This window comes from Acanthochromis polyacanthus, chromosome 5 (assembly GCF_021347895.1).
Source record: "Acanthochromis polyacanthus isolate Apoly-LR-REF ecotype Palm Island chromosome 5, KAUST_Apoly_ChrSc, whole genome shotgun sequence".
In the NCBI taxonomy this organism is placed as follows: domain Eukaryota; kingdom Metazoa; phylum Chordata; class Actinopteri; family Pomacentridae; genus Acanthochromis; species Acanthochromis polyacanthus.
The window spans coordinates 39,220,732-39,235,877 of NC_067117.1; the positions used below are offsets into that span (position 1 = coordinate 39,220,732).

Below are 15,146 nucleotides of genomic sequence, written 5' to 3' on the forward strand. Positions count from 1 at the left end.
AAATTTGCCTTTGGCCTTAGATGAAAAAAACACACCAAAAAAACAATGAATTACTTGCTTTACTTACTGAAAATGCAGGTGTCAGGTCAAAAATCTATCGGATTTTGGGAAGCGATGGCAGCCTGTTGTGTCCTGATGTTAACTCAGTGCACGCACACACTTTCTTCTTTCTCCAAATCTGCTGTATACATAATCAAATTTGAAGCGCTGTTTTAGTAGAAATTACATTATACAAACCCAAATCTCGGAGATATTTAAGCATCAAATCAAATGTCTCAGTTATGTTTAACAAATCTCCTATTTGAGCAAATCAGCTGGACTCAAAGTCAAATGTGTGCAAGTGTGATCAAGGGCAAAGTGCTGCCACCAGTTTGAAGACAGGTCATGCATGTACAGTGCTGCATGCTTGCCTAAAAGTCAAACAGGAAAAGCAACGTGTGTCATGGACTAAAATTACACTCAACAAAGCACATCATGTTTGCACTGGCTGAAAAAAATACAGTCCTTTGAAAGAATGAACATCGCTCTGTTGAATTATACATGACGCAAAGGGAACCAAATCAAGTGTGTGAGGTATTGTTGTGACATGAATAACTGGTGCGTAATAGATACCGGCTCTCCTGCATTATGCATCCCTGTTCACAAATCTCCATGTGGAGTTATGACGCAAAGCAGGTCAAGGGAACTGATGGACACAGTGTCACTGATCTAATGATCAACACTGTTAATGCTTCCTGGTCCCTGCCTGTCACCCCCATTCTGTCTTCTTCCCTCCCTGTCTCTTCTTCTTACCTCTCTCTCCCTCCTCCTCACTTCTTTCCCCCTCTGCTTCGTCTGTCTCTCTTCTCCGTCTCTGTCCTGTTCTCCTTCCTGGTCAGTTGTTCTCCTGCTCTCCCTCTTGGTCTGTCTCTCTCTCTCCTTCTCAGTACCTCCCCCGTCTTGCTGCACTCCTACCTGCTGGTGATCAGCGCTGATGGGAAGTAGCTGCTGCACCAGGCCACCAGCATCAATCAGCACTCCAATATAGCCTGGCTGTGCGCTCCACTCATGGCCAGATCATAGCGTCAGCTGCCCCAGTATCTCCTGCCACTCTGCTCTGTCCACTACCTGCTTGCCTGCCTGCTGAGCTGCTGCCACAGCCATCAGCTCCTACAGGGTGACCCAAAAGTTTGGAAACAAAGTTTAACTGCAGTGTCTATTTGAGTTGGGGGTGCATGAATTCACTCTTATTTTACCCATTTTTGTTATAGCATAATAAAATAACTTAAAAGCATAGTATTTGCCAAGTGCAATAACTCGGAAGAAAATTAATAGAACCATAAGGTCCGGGTATGCTGGAGCAGAACTTCAAAATGCAGGCCATCAGTGTCAGATTTCAAAACTCTTGATGGTAAAGTATCTGACAGTTTTAATTTTTGAAAACATCCAAAAGTACTATGAGGCAACATTTACTGGCCAGTTTGAGGAACCTTCATAAGTATAAATGAAGGTACATTCCAGAAGATACCAGTGTAACCAGTGTAACCAGTTGGTGGAAACGTTCACAACTTTGTATAAGAAACAAACATGAACATGTCGAAATATATTTGTTTTACACTAATCTGTTACTCTTCTGAATATATCTGTGGTACTGATTTATTGAAACAACATTATATTATTTGGATTATAGACTTTTCATTTGTTTCCAAACTTTTGGGTCACCCTGTATATTCAACTTGCCTGCCTAGAAAGCTGCTGTCTCCAGCTCTTTCCCCCAGAACTCTACACGCACAAACGGACTTTGCCTCACCACCCTCGGTGGCCATCCTCAGCTGTCAGTGCATCTCCCCCAGACACTAATTCTCTCTGTACCTGCCTGCCCTTCTCCCTCCCTGCCTGTGTTTCTTGGTCTGAGTTAGCCTTTTCTGTCGTTTATCAATCCTTAGCCCCATAGTGTGATTCATTGTTACCTCCGCCAGGAGGTTATGTAATCACCGGAGTTTGTTTGTCTGTATGTCTGCGTGTGTGTGTGTGTGTGTGTGTGTGTGTGTGTGTGTGTGTGTGTGTGTGTGTGTGTGTGTGTGTGTGTGTGTCTGTTAACAGCATAACTCAAAAAGTCATGGACGGATTTTCACCAAATTTTTACAGGATGTCCGGAAGAGCAAGAGTAACAATCGATTAGATTTTGGAGGTGATCCGGATCACCGTCTGGATCCAGGAAGGACAATTGAAGGTCGAAGGACAATTCAATTGGACAGAGATTGGACAGAGATTGTTACTCAATTGTTCCTCTTGCTCTTCCGGACATCCTGTAAAAATTTGGTGAAAATCCATCCTTGACTTTTTGAGTTATGCTGTTAACAGACAAACAGACACACACACACACACACACAGACGGACAGACAAACAAACAGACACACGGCATGGTGGAGGTATGCGCTCTCCGAGTGCTTTTCTAGTTTAGTCTGTTTTGTAGTTTAAAGTTTTTCCCTAAGTTACAGTTTATTCCTCAGTTTCTTGACTGGAGTTTGGTTAGCTAAGTTCTTATTGGCCTGTTTGGTTCTGATTGCATCCTTTGATTTATTTGTAATAAAAATCCTTGTAAAGTTGAGCCATCTGCCTGCTCTGTGGAACAGTGCCTGTGTCTCTGGTATATCTGCAGTCAAACTCGAAATTATTCACTTTAAAAAAAAAAATGCTGCATTTCTGACAATGCCATACGGGGGAATGAACAGCCATGGTGGAGTACTGTGCTCTCTGAGTGCTTTTCTAGTTCACTCAGTTGGAGATAGGATGCTTTTGTATAATTAGGAATATTCTGGTGATGTGGTATTTCACATCTACTTCTCGATAAATTAAGACTTGCATTAAATTCATTGAATCAAATAAACTACTTTTTACTAACCTGGTTATTTGAAAATAATAATCTATTAATATTATAATGAAATCTTTGTATGTTAAGCACTTACAATATGACAGACTCTTGCAAATAACATTTTTACTGAAGCTAAGCAACAGCAACATACAGTATTAGAGAACATAAAATAGTGTGCCAAATGTTTAGATCCTTATTCATCATGCAGGATCATCAGTGAGGCATCCGACTGATTCCAAATTTATTTTGCAGCAGCAGGATGAGCCCAAACATCCAGCCAGACTCATAAATGACTTTTGACAGTAGTAAGAACAAGGAGTCCTGCATCAGATAGTCGTTGATAGTGTTGATCTTAACAAAGTCAGTCTGTGATTGTATGAACAGAAAAGCCCTATTTGCACGGAATTAGTATTACCTGGGGACCTCTGGTGATTTGTAATAATTGCCGAGGAAGTCAGTGATCTTAATCCTGTGCGAATTCACCATGTTGGTAATTGGTAAAGTAAAAATTCCCCCAAAATTACCTACTATATTTTGGCGAACACCGATGTCCTAGGACAATGCTAGTCCCGTGCGAATCTGCATCTCGGTGATTGGGGGGTATTTTAGTTGTTTTTTTTCATTGCGCGCCTTTTTCTACATCTTTCTCGGTTGAATTATGGAGGCTGCGGTGAAAATTATTGACAGCATTTCAGGAGCAAATGCAGGAGTAGGTAGGTCTATGCATAACAGGCCTATGGAGCATTCGCAGAAATGGCAAAATTAGATCCACCAGACGAGGGAAATTTGGAAGGATATTGAGATGGATGACATGCGTAGCAGCGTGCGTTAAGCATATCTTTCAACAGGCTGAATACAAATGCCCTGACGGACCATTATCCCGACAGCGCTGCCCGCTGTTCTCAAGTCACGTTGCTGCTTTGATATATTTACTGTTGCTATGACGACTACATACCATGTTAAAAGTGATCATTTTAATCCAAACCATGAGCTTTCCATGAACCTAACCTCTGTGCCTAAACCTAACGAAACAATAACAATAGTGCTGTTACAACATAGGTTTTTATTGTACTGAAAGTTTAGGCGCGCGACCAGTGTCTGTATTTTTTCTCCAGTAGCGGCTGGCCACTTTGCACCATAGACTGTGTATATATACAGTATATACTATATACTGTAAATATAGTATATACTGTATGTAAATCTTAAATAGTCTATTCTTTACACATGGACATGACAATGGCGGATGTTGTGACCGGCACAGATTTGGATCATATTCAGGCTGTAATGTCAGTAAATTCGAGTAAAATACAGACTTCGCTTATCACGTGCGAATTCACTTAAAGAAACACAGACGTCCTGGGGTAACTTACAAACTACTAGAGGTCCCCAGGTAGTGCTAATCCTGTGCGAATAGTACAAAAGAAGGTACTGATAGAGACTGAATTTACAAAAGAACTACAGTGAGTTCTCCAAGATGCTGAACAGCTTACTTGTCAGGTTGAAAAACTGGTTCCCATAGGAAAATACAGATGAGATTTGGGTGTTTTGTTTTGTTTTTTTTAACTGCAAAGGTACAGTGCCTTGTGAAAGTATTCGGCCCCCTTGAACTTTTCAACCTTTCGCCACATTTCAGGCTTCAAACATAAAGATATAAAATTTTAATTTTTGGTCAAGAATCAACAACAATTGGGACACAATCGTGAAGTGGAATGAAATTTATTGGATATTTTATACTTTTTTAACAAATAAAAACCTGAAAAGTGGGGTGTGCAATATTATTCGGCCCCTTTACTTTCAGTGCAGCAAACTCACTGCAGAAGTTCAGTGAGGATCTCTGAATGATCCAATGTTGTCCTAAATGACTGATGATGATAAATAGAATCCACCTGTGTGTAATCAAGTCTCCGTATAAATGCACCTGCTCTGTGATAGTCTCAGGGTTCTGTTTAAAGTGCAGAGAGCATCATGAAGACCAAGGAACACACCAGGCAGGTCCGAGATACTGTTGTGGAGAAGTTTAAAGCCGGATTTGGATACAAAAAGATTTCCCAAGCTTTAAACATCTCAAGGAGCACTGTGCAAGCAATTATATTGAAATGGAAGGAGTATCAGACCACTGCAAATCTACCAAGACCCGGCCGTCCCTCTAAACTTTCACCTGGAACAAGGAGAAGACTGATCAGAGATGCAGCCAAGAGGCCCATGATCACTCTGGATGAACTGCAGAGATCTACAGCTGAGGTGGGAGAGTCTGTCCATAGGACAACAATCAGTCGTACACTGCACAAATCTGGCCTCTATGGAAGAGTGGCAAGAAGAAAGCCATTTCTCAAAGATATCCGTAAAAAGTCTCATTTAAAGTTTGCCACAAGCCACCTGGGAGACACACCAAACATGTGGAAGAAGGTGCTCTGGTCAGATGAAACCAAAATGGAACTTTTTGGCCACAGTGCAAAACGATATGTTTGGCGTAAAAGCAACACAGCTCATCACCCTGAACACACCATCCCCACTGTCAAACATGGTGGTGGCAACCTCATGGTTTGGGCCTGCTTTTCTTCAGCAGGGACAGGGAAGATGGTAAAAATTGATGGGAAGATGAATGGAGCCAAATACAGGAGCATTCTGGAAGAAAACCTGTTGGAGTCTGCAAAAGACCTGAGACTGGGACGGAGATTTATCTTCCAACAGGACAATGATCCAAAACATAAAGCCAAATCTACAATGGAATGGTTCACAAATAAACGTATCCAGGTGTTAGAATGGCCAAGTCAAAGTCCAGACCTGAATCCAATGGAGAATCTGTGGGCAGAGCTGAAGACTGCTGTTCACAAGCGCTCTCCATCCAACCTCACTGAGCTCGAGCTGTTTTGCAAGGAAGAATGGGCAAGAATTTCAGTCTCTCGATGTGCAAAACTGATAGAGACATACCCCAAGCGACTTGCAGCGGAAATTGTAGCAAAAGGTGGCGCTACAAAGTATTAATGCAAGGGGGCCGAATAACACTGCACGCCCCACTTTTCAGGTTTTTATTTGTTAAAAAAGTATAAAATATCCAATAAATTTCGTTCCACTTCACGATTGTGTCCCACTTGTTGTTGATTCTTGACAAAAAATTAAAATTTTATATCTTTATGTTTGAAGCCTGAAATGTGGCGAAAGGTTGAAAAGTTCAAGGGGGCCGAATACTTTCACAAGGCACTGTATATGTGTGGAATTAAAGCATAGCACAGTGAAAGTGCAGTAATAGTATCTAAAGTGAATCGTAAATGTGAATAGAAACCCTGTCACATTGATGAAACAACTGATTTAAAAGATTCTCAAATTAGAACTGTGCAGTGGTATGCAAGTTAGTTGCACAAGTACGTATCCCTGTGCAAATGGTTCTGTAACAGTGTGCAACGGTTATACACTCTTTGGGTAAAATATGACCCATTCTGACATTTGATAGCCATAAAAACATTCCAAATGTCATCTTTTCAGTATGATTTTTTATGACTTTTCCAAAAGTTACCGAAATTATACAAAAATAAATATATTTTCAAATTACAGTGATGTGAAAAATTGTTTGCATCCTTCCAGATATCTTCAATTGATGCATATTCCTCGCACTTAAATGTTCCAGTTCTTCCATCTCATTTTAATACTAAAAAGAAATAAACTACAAAATGCCATTATCAAATTATATAAATAAATGAAGAATTTTATCAAAGATTTATCAAAAACTTGCATAAAGCCCTCTGTGAAAAAGCAACTATCCCCCTAAACTTAATAACTGGTTCATCCCTTAGCAGAAACAACTGCAGTTAAATATTTGCGATAGCTTGTGATCAGTCTTTAACATCACCATAGAAGAATTTTGGCCCATTCTTCCCTACAGAATTGTTTTAATTTTGTCAGATGAGATGGTTTATGAGCATGAACTGTCCTTTTAAGGTAATGTCACAGCATCTCAACTGGATTGAAGTCCAGATTTTCACAACCTTCAAAACCTTAATTTTGTTCTTTATGAGCCACTCAGAGGTGGACTTGCTTGTGTGCTTTGGGTCATTGAGATGCTGCAGAACACATTTGTGCTTTAGGTCATGAACTGATGGAGGATTTTCTGATAAAAGTCTGAAATGATCCTTGGGGACACACATTTCAACACCCTACCTAAGAGGACAACTTTCTGAATGGTTTCGCGACACACTGACAAGTGTAATGTATATGGAGGAGTGCCCAGTTTATAAAAAATCCGGTGAGATTTAAGTTTCAAACAACTTTTGTCCGCACAGAATTTTGCACTTTAGATTAGGGACTTGGGATGGAGTTACCTTAACGAATGCCCAAACAAGAGCGTGCCACTGTCCTGCAACTATTTGAGGAGGTGACTGTGGAAATAAGTGCATATAGGTCCCTTAGAAAACAGTTTTTTCTCTGCTGCTATTAAGTCACTATTGTACATTGCAAAAACAATACAAACAATACATAAAACTAAATTGTTAAAAGAAGTAATGCACATAATTTTATTTACAAAAAAGCCTCATTTTAAATGTTGCTGTTTTCATTCTTTCAGCAATGTCACAGCGTCCAAAATGCTCCTGCTGCGCAAAGGTCTGCAGCAGATGACAGCCCAACACCAGCAGACAGTGACTGTGCAGAAAGTGAGAGAACTGGTTGCGGCTCTTTGTTCAGCCGTAGACTGAAAATTTCTCTGTATGGAGTTTAACACTGTCCTCACAGAAACAATGTTACTGGATGCCAGGTTTAAGAAGCTTGCCTTCAGTGACAACAGAGCTGTTGAGGCACTACAGCGACCAAGTGCAGCAGCACCAAAATGTACCCCCAGCAACCAGCCACCACCACCACAGAGGGCCAAGTGGAGGAGGAGCCACAAACATCTGCTGTGTGGAGGCTCTTTGATGAAAGCGCTACAGGAGATGCTGCAAGGAGAAATCCTACAGCTGATGCTGTAATGGAGGTGAGATCTCATCTTGAGGAGCCCCTCATCCAATGGGCAGATGACTCCACCCCTGGCGGCAGGCCAAAGCCTCAGTCTTCCCGTCTTGTAAAGGTGATAGAGACTGTGTATTGTGATAATGTCTGTTCCAAGTGAGAGAATCTCCTCAAAAGCAAGACAGATACTGACTGAAAGAACAAATCAGATCAGCCCATCCAAGCTCAGGTATCTGATTTTTCTTAATGCCAACCTGCACTGAAGACATTAGACTGAAGTTTGTTTCTGTTTCTGTCCTGGTTCTGCTTTGTGCTTTTGTGTGCAGTGTTTTGTTCATTTGTTCTTTTTTTTTTGTACAAAAAAGTTTGATTAAAATACTAAAGAAAAGTAAGAATGCCTGCTTTTGCAACAGAACAAATGCACAAAATAAGGCAATTATAAGGCATAAAAACACTGAATGAAAAATGGTTTATCAAAACACAAATATTCATATTTGCCAGGAAGGGCTAAAATATGAGACTACAAATAATACTAAATTAGGAGGCATTTGGGAGCCAAAAGCGCCCGCTCTCTGAAAAGAGCCAAACTTCCCAGCACTAACACAGAAAGAGTGAGATATTTTGGTTACTGCACATCCACAGCTAAACTTAAAGCATACATACTTTAACTAATAAAGTCGTGTATTAACAAAATTTGCCATTATATGTGAAAATAGATGCATTTGTTAGTCATGTGCTGTTGTGTCCTTGGGCATGACACTTCACCCGCCTTGCCTCCAGTGCTGCTCTCACATTGGTGTGTGAATGTTGGTGGTGGTCGGAGGGGCCGTAGGCGCGGATGGCAGCCATGCTTCCGTCAGTCTGCCCCACGGCAGCTGTGGCTACAAATGTAGCTTACCACCACCAGAGTGAGAATGTGTGAGTGAATGAATAATGGATCCATTGTGAAGCTCTTTGAGTGCCTTGAAAAGCACTATATAAATCTAATCCATTATTATTATTATTATTATTATTATTATGACTGTGTTAAGATTTAGATGAAAAAAACATCTGCAGAATTTCTTTGTACAGTATTCTGCATTCAGTTGTTTATGTTTTTGCAGAATCCAGTATTGCACACTGGTTGGTCATTACATTTCATTAGTATGGTTTCACTGTTTAAAATGATGCCACTTCTTTCCAGACAGAACCTATGATCATAAAACAATATTACATTTTTTGATTTTGTGTTAATAAAGCACTTAAAGCTTTAAGTATGGCTAAATATTTTTTTCAGAATTAAACATACCACTCCTTGAGTGGTAGTGGCCCCAAGTTCTGTAAAGTTGGAAAGATATTCACAGATTTGGACTTCTGGCATCAAAAACTCAGATACACAGCGCCCTCCATAATTATTGGCACCCCTGCTTAAGATGTGTTGAAAGCCTTAAAATAAATTCAACTTTTATTGCAGAAGCATACTTTCATGCTGAAAATGGTTGAAAAATGTATTATAGGAGAAGATTAGGTGCTGTTTTGTGGCAAAAAGGGGGTTGTACAAAGTATTAACATCAGGGGTGCTAACAATTGTGGCACACATGATTTAATGTAGAAGAATTATTTCTTAATGTGAGATTTTTTTCCCCACTGAATAAATGCACTTGAATTAAAGGTTGGATTTTCCTCTTTTTTTTTTCAATGTGGTCCTAAATTATTTAGAAAAAAAAATGAATTTATTAGAAGCTAAAGAACACATCTTAACCAGGGGTGCCAATAATTATGGAGGGCGCTGTAGGTTGTCAAAACATAAACGATGCCTCTTTCCCATCGTTGTAAGGCAGGCAATGTGCTACAAGCCAGGGCTCCAGACTGCGACTAAATGGTCACATTTTGCAACCAAAATTTGAGCAAGTGCGAGTCATTTTTTCATCTACTCGCGCATGTGCAACAAGTAAATTTGCAATTTTTTAAATTACTATTGAATATTTTTTGTTACTGACAAACGTCTGCTCCACACTTCAGCCCAGTAGACAGTCATGCACAAATGAGCTGTTTGCCAACCAACATGAACTCCAAAAGAAGAAGTAAAGAGACGGACACCAACGAAGAAGAAGGCGGGCCAGTGTGTGACAGCGGGGGGCGAATGACGGTGAAGCTCCTGATGTTTCACAAAGCCTTTATTCAGCCTTATTTTGAACACAAATTCACCTTCCTGTCCGTCACTCCTTTCTTGTCTCCATTCCAGCTGCTTCTAAGTTTAGACACATCCTTTGCTAGACAGCAAAAGCGTGGAACAGTTTTCTTTCGTCTTTATGTGAATTTTTGGACTTTTCAGCAGCGTCTTTGTCATGTCAAGAAACCTCGTCTTAGAGAAACACTTCCTGTGCCACTGAAATGTTTTCAAAATAAAAGCCCATAGCATTAAAAAAATACGCCTTCAAAATAAAAGCCTGAAGAGAAAGGTTATTTTTAACACTAGCGAAACAAAGGCTTGCAAAAAGTGATGAATTGATCAGAAGACCTTTATAAGAGTAATTTACATGTGACTTGGTATAAATACATAATGTGCACATGCATGACACATGCCTGTACTCAGCACAAGGTCATTTTTATTGAAGTTTTCATCTTTCGGAAATTATACATCAACTGAGCAGCCTTGCCAGAGTACTGCGCTCTCTGATTGCTTTTCTTGTTATGTTGTCAACTGCTGCACTATAAAATGTGAATTGAAGACATAGTTTGTGAATATTTACTTTGCAAGTCGAATTTGGTGTGCGCCCCTAAATTTTCTGCTTGCACTCCAAAAATTTTAAGTTAGGGGCCAATGCGCTCCTCAGAAAAAAAGTTAGTGAGTCCTGCAAGCCAAAAGAAAAAAGAACAAACTTCAAACGAGAAGAAAAGAAAGGAGCTCCACCAAGAAATAGAAGATGTGGAAGCAAAACAGAGAAGAATAATGAAAAGCAGTGAGATGATGCAGAAAGAGGCAGATGAAATGGCAGTAAATGCAGAAAAAAAAAAAAACAGGACTTCACATTGCTAACTAAATCAAACACATATCGGAGAAGTGTAGCAAAGAAAAAGGAAGAGCTGGATGCTCTAGCACAAAGACTGGAAAGCCTGCAAGAGAGTGTCAAGAAGCTAAAATAAGTGAGCAACTTTTTTGAGGAGCCTTGTTATTAGATTGACTTTGTTTTATATTGACCTTATTCCACTGCAGGATAAAGTTTTATTTTGATATTTAAGTCATATTCATATTTATTTTATCTATATTTATTATTTCATTGGGTATATTGGCAGTGATTGATTTTATGTTTGAGAAATGCAGGTGCCAGATGTGCAGAAAATCTGAGTTAAGCAATAAACTGATATGAAACAAAGGAAATTGGTCAGTGATTTATTGAAAATATCCTAATATTACAAAATCAACTGCAACAGAGAAAGTAGAGTTGGAAATTACCCAGTTGAACACTTTAACTCCAGTTTGTCATGCCAGTGAACTGTTACGCTGTAATCTGTGGTTGTTTGCATTATTCTATGATACATTTGCCATAATTATTTTTCATAGCTAAATTATAGCCATAGATGTATATCAAATGTCTGAGTAATAAATATAGAAACAATCTGGGTAAATGCAAGTTACAGCTGTAGTAAAGAATAGTTCCAAAGAATGAGGGGGACAGGAACATATTCGTGGATGATGTGATAGCTTGTGTCTGTACTGGAAATGTCCTGGAAAAGTCCTGGAAAATCATTTCGGGAAAGAATGGGAACCCTGATGCTGTAATTTCATCCTTTTAATAAACCATGTAACTTGGATGGATGTGATGCTGGCGTGACCACAGTGGTCCAAGGAACCGTTCAGGGAGTTTGTGCGTTTACTCAGACTCATGAAAAATTTGAGGGAACATTGCAGCTTTAGTATCCACTTTCTTTGCTCTTGATTTAATTTGTTTGCCAATGCTCACAATCCATCCATTCTCCATACACCACTTTATCCTCACTAGGGTCACGGAGGGGCTGAAGCCTATCTCAGCTGACTCGGGTGAAGGCAGGGGACACCCTGGACAGGTCACCAGTCTGTCGCAGGGCTACATATACAGACAAACAATCACACTCACATTCACTTGCTCACTCTTCTTCTTCTTTTCCTTTCGGCTTTTCCCTTCAGGGGTCGCCACAGCGAATCAATTGCCTCCATCTAACCCTGTCTGCTGCATCTTCTTCTCTCACACCAACTACCTTCATGTCCTCTTTAACCACATCCATAAACCTCCTCTTTGGTCTTCCTCTAGGCCTCCTCCCTGGCAGTGGGAAACTCAGCATCCTTCTACCAATATATTCACTCTCTCTCCTCTGGACATGTCTGAACCATCTCAGTCTGGCCTCTCTGACTTTATCTCCAAAGCCTCTAACATGTGCTGTCCGTCTGATGTACTCATTCCTGATCCTATCCATCCTGGTCACTCCCAAAGAGAACCTCAGCATCTTCAGTTCTGCTCCCTCCAGCTCTGCCTCCTGTCTTTTCCTCAGGGACACTGTCTCCACACCAAACAACATCTCTCACCACAGTTTTGTAAACCTTTCCTTTCATTTTAGCTGAAACTCTTCGATCACACCCGACACTTTTCTCCAGCCGTTCCAGCCTGCCTGTACACGCTTCTTCACCTCTTTTCCACACTCTCCATTGCTCTGTACTGTTGACCCTAAGTACTTAAAATCCTCCACCTTCTTGATCTCTTCTCCCTGTAATCTCACTCTTCCACTTGGGTCCCTCTCATTCACACACAGATACTCCGTCTTGCTGCGGCTAACCTTCATTCCTCTCCTTTCCAGGGCAAACCTCCACGCCTCTAGCTTCTCCTCCACCTGTTCCCTGCTCTCACTACAGATCACAAATCATCTGCAAACATCATAGTCCATGGAGACTCCTGTCTAACCTCGTCTGCCATCCTGTCCATCACCATAGCAAACAAGAAGGGGCTCAGAGGTGATCCCTGGTGTCACAAATTAATACATCTCGACCATATTCTTGCTCACAATCCCTGTTAAAAAAAAACACTTATTTATCTGAACCAAAATTGGAAGAAATAGCTTAAAAATATTCCCAATATGCAAATAAGGGATATGGGATACTGGTTTGGATAAAGTAGATCTAAAATGTGAAACAACTGTAAGTCGACTTTGGCCCACCCTGTATTTAAACATGAATAATATAAAATGTAATGCAAATGCAAGCCTTACAACTCAGTGTTTCTTTTTAAGTTATTTTTTAAAAATTGAAAGCAATGTCAAACGTGCACTGATTCCACTTTGTTCAGATCTGAATATCTTTTACCACATTAATCTAAATAGGATCTAGCAGCTTGCTATGCACATGAACTATGTAAATACTCCATCCAGTGAGTCCTTGTGCCCTATGGATGGAGGCATCGTAAGCTTAGAAGAAACCACCAACATCAGGATAAAAATGTTTCATCACATAAAGCTGATCAGTCAAACAACGTATTGATTTGCAGTGACCATTCCCACAAAGGGTCCCAAACAATGACTGCAAAATGCCCTCCAGATCCCCTCACTGTAGGGCTCAAAGGTTCCGGTTTTTCCCCCTTACATTTTCACCGATCTGTACAGATCTTATAATCATGAATGAATTTCCTACTTTACGTTGGGCCAGTACAGGGGGAGAGTGTCAGCCCAAACAAATCCACATATAATAGTCAAAATAAATTATTTTGTCCAATTTAACAAACAGCTCTTGGCTGTTGGGGGACAAACAAAACAGCAAAGGTATGAAATTTAAAAGCAGGGACTCCAGGAAGAGTAGTCACAGTTAAACAGTGCGGTGTCTAATGGTGATCGAAATTCAACTTAAAAATAAGAACTTACAAGGCCTGATGGACATCAGAGTTTGAACCACTGACCTTCTGATCAATAGTCCAGAGACTTAACCATTATGCCACTGCTTCCATGTTACATTCTGTATGAATATGGGTTCCTACAATTCAGGTGTGCTCCATGTGCCCCTTTTAAACTTTGAGCACCTGCTCCTCCAAAGGTCTCTGCACGGCCCTGCATTTCCACAGAGAGAGGCAAGTAGTGGCAGGAAAACAGCAAATACACAGAAAAAAGACAAGCAGAGCAGAAGAGACAAAGCAATCTGAATCACCCAGAGAACATCAACATCTGAGAAGGCAAGCGTATATTATCTTGACTGACATACATCCATCCATCCATTTTCTATACACCACTAAATCCTCTGTATGGGGGCTGGAGTCTGTCCCAGGACAGCAAGGGTGAAGGCAGGGTTCACCTGGACAGGTAACCAGTCTATCACAAGACAAACAATCACACTCACATTCACAATTCAGAATCACCAATTAACCTCAGCATTTTTTGAAATGTGGGAGGAAGCAGGAGAACCCGGTGAGAACCCACGTTGCACAAGGAGAACATGTAAACCCCACGCAGAAAGATCCCAGGCCAGAATCTGAATACAGGACCTTCAGCGAGGTCGCAGTGGTAGCCAGTCCTCCACCGTGCCGCTCGCGAAGGCAGCACTCCAGACAAAACCATGTCGATCCCAACACCTGCCAGCCGGCTACACCTAACTCCTGTCGGCCAAAGGGTGACGATATAGATGCCTAAGCTCTGATTGGACACAGCGAGTAACTTTTCAATAATGTCGTCACCGTTTTCACCAGAACAAGAGAGTTTTACATCACGAAACGTGACAACGAGCCAGGCAGAAGGGGGACGTTTAAAGTGACTGCTATACCCGCAGATGCGCATGTTACCACGTGCAGCAGAGAAAAGCCAGTGCGCATGCTTGTTGCTCTGTTAATGCGGAGTTGGAGTTTCATGAACATGAATCCTTACAACTTTATAGTCGGTCACGCTTATTATAGAACTTTGTAGCAGTACGGTAAAACAGCTAATACGTGTTGTATACGCTTACCTTCTACCTCAGTCTCGGTGCGCTTGCATTATGGGAAATGTAGTTTTATATACCCGCTGTCGTAAGACTAGCACGGCAGCACCACGTTTAAAAAAAACTACAAGTACCAGAGTAGAAAAAAGACAGGGTTTGAGTTGCGTTTAAGGTAGATAGGAAAGAATGGTGTTAATTCAAAGGTCTGTAACTTCAACGTTATTTTATCCTTTATGTTAGGAAACGTCAAATGGGCTTTTTCGAGAGATCTGCGCACAAGAAAATGTATAGTGGAATGGAATGAATTAACGGAAATTTAAGCAAATAGACAATTTGTATAACAAACACATTGCAAATAAATAAAAAACACCAGTCACAAATAGCAATCAAAGTAATTAAACTCTTCAAGATTTTTTTAAAAAAATGTTTTCTTACATTTTTGAGCAT

At 40.6% G+C, this 15,146-nt stretch overlaps 1 protein-coding gene across 4 annotated transcripts in view; it reads right to left on the reverse strand.

Moving 5' to 3' along the window:
* Positions 1-14,769, reverse strand: part of fhit (fragile histidine triad diadenosine triphosphatase) — a 332,178-nt gene extending 317,409 nt beyond the window's left edge. For 2 of the 4 annotated variants that reach the window (XM_051948100.1, XM_051948103.1), the window contains exon 1: positions 14,727-14,769. The gene's annotated coding sequence lies outside the window, so the exon portion shown is untranslated. Of the gene's footprint in view, positions 1-67; positions 182-14,726 lie in introns of all 4 variants that reach the window. The other 2 variants (XM_051948101.1, XM_051948102.1) reach the window with 2 other exon arrangements.
* Between the last annotated feature and the right edge of the window lie 377 nt (positions 14,770-15,146).